This window comes from Palaemon carinicauda, chromosome 26, assembly GCF_036898095.1.
Source record: "Palaemon carinicauda isolate YSFRI2023 chromosome 26, ASM3689809v2, whole genome shotgun sequence".
Lineage (NCBI taxonomy): Eukaryota > Metazoa > Arthropoda > Malacostraca > Decapoda > Palaemonidae > Palaemon > Palaemon carinicauda.
In genome coordinates, this window is record NC_090750.1 from 85,328,075 (window position 1) to 85,330,574 (window position 2,500).

The 2,500-nt window shown below is 30.9% G+C and overlaps 1 protein-coding gene across 1 annotated transcript in view; it reads left to right on the forward strand.

Annotated features, from left to right (window-relative positions):
• The window catches only part of LOC137619651 (ketimine reductase mu-crystallin), a 32,467-nt gene that overhangs the window by 4,543 nt on the left and 25,424 nt on the right, over window positions 1-2,500 (forward strand). The window lies entirely within an intron of this gene.

The window sequence follows — 2,500 nt, forward strand, 5'->3', positions numbered from 1 at the left end:
AATGCAGAAGTTAAATAGTTTTCAGAAGACCTGCTTCTGAAATAAATCTAAAAATGCCGTTTGCATTATAGGACACATCATGTTGATAATACTGTTTCAAATCTTGAATTATCTCTTTTGGAATATTAGTTTTTTTTTTCTGAGGATAAAAGCAGCCTTTCATGAATGTCAATATTGATTATATTTCTACACATATTTTTTTCATAAGAAGTTAGCAACGACTAGCTAATGTCTTTTAATACCACGAATTATTATTATTATTATTATTATTATTATTATTATTATTATTATTATTATTATTACTAGCCAAGCGACAACCCTAGTTGGAAAGGAAGATGCTATAAGCCCAAGGGCTCCGATAGGGAAAAATAGCCCAGTGAGGAAAGGAAATAAGGAAATAAATAAATGATGAGAACAAATTAACAATAAATCATTCTAAAAACAGTAACAACGTCAAAATAGATATGTCCTATATAAACTATTACCAACGTCAAAAACAGATATGCCATATATAAACTATAAAAAGAATGCCCAATTGGAATACTTCCAATTTTAATATCTTTCGGGAGAAAAGTTTGTTGTATGATATCAAGGGAAATATTGAAGAATGATCTATTGCGGCAATATATACTCAACTATTTATTAATTATTGTGCATTCCACTGTCTTGGGTTAGAGTTCTCTTGCTTGAGCTTACACTCAGACACACTATTCTATCTAATTTCTCTCTCTCTTGTTTTGTTAAAATTTTTAGTTTATATAGGAAATATTTATTTTAATGTTATTACTGTTCTTAAAATATTTTATTTTTCCTTGTTTCCTTTCCTCACTGGGCTATTTTCCTTGTTGGGGCCCCTGGGCTTATAGCATCCTGCTTTTCCAACTAGGGTTGTAGCTTGGCAAATAATAACAATAATAATAACGTATAACCCAGTTTTCAGAGGCATGCTTTAATGTTTTTTTTTTTTTTTTTTTTTTTTTTTTTTTTTTTTTTTTTTCAAAGGCCTAACATATGCTGATATATTCTCCATCTGCACAAAATCCATGATCTAATATATCATAAACACCAGATGTTTTAGGGTTGGCCTTTATCTTCTTCAGCAGACATATCTCTGAATTCAGTGAAGCCGGTGAAGAGAATACTTATTTATTTCACGGCTACTTGGAATTTCTAGCATTATTAGAGCAACAGGTATCATCCTAACTGATTTCAAGGTGGAATAGAATAAAAGTGAAGATCAAGAATTATATTAATAATGTTATTTATACTACAGCTGGCTTCATTAATTCCAGGACACTTCACGCGAAGATGAGGAGACGCCTTACAGCCTGATTGTAGCAGGTAACGCTTCGTATAGCAAAAGAGAAGATTTGGGCCACGCTGCCTGTAAAACAGAAGTAGCTGGGCTTGTAAACACGTGGTTAAACGCATTTCTATTAATTTTACGCATAGAAAAATACTGCCGTATGCTTCACAGCACTCCGTAAAATTAATAAATATGCTTTTGTTCACGTGTTTACAAGCTCATCTACATTTATTCTACAGTCAGCATGGCTGAAATTTCTCATTTGCTAAAGACAGCGTTGTTTGCTACGTCTCCTTAGCTCTCCGTGAATTGTACCGGAATTAATGAAGCTATCTGTACAGGTAAAAAAGGCTTTATTACAATAATCATAAGCTTAGAAGCTTTGCACCTGTCTATAATGCGATAGAGTGGCCGCAAACTTATTTTGCGGAGTGAACAGTTACGAACCAGGAACCAGAAGTGAATTCAGAGTGGCGGAACCCAAAATTCCTTTTATAATCTGGATCTTAAACTATACTAAATTTTTCTTAATGAGGCACATTTGCACTGACTGGCAGCGGTGCCCTTTCAGCTCGGAAAAGTTTCCTGCTCTCTGACTGGTTAGAATTATCTTGTCCAACCAATCAGCGATCAGGAAACTTTTCCGAGCTAAAAGGGCACCCATGCGAGTCGGTGCAAATCTGCCTCACTAAAAAGAATTGACTATAGTATAGAATTTTTCTAATTTCATCTTCATTTTAATCGTATTGTTTTATTTAAAATAATTAGTGTCGAAGTTACATAAGGTCAAATACTAGAAATCCAAAGTAAAAGATCATAAACTATGATTATGATTATAGGCGTTATGGGGATGGGAACGAAACTATCAATTATGTAATAGAGAATCACACTAAGAGTAAAGTTATAAATAATAATAACAACAACAACAACAACAATAATAATAATAATAATGACATGAGCAGCAATAAGAAAACTTAAAATTATAAATAATAATAATAATAATAATAATAATAATAATAATAATAATGACATGAGCAGCAATAAGAAAACTTAAAATTATAAATAATAATAATAATAATAATAATAATAATAATAATAATAATAATAATTATAATAATAACAACAACAACTACAACAATAATAATAATAATAATAATAATAATAATAATGATAATAATAATGCTTCTCAGTGGC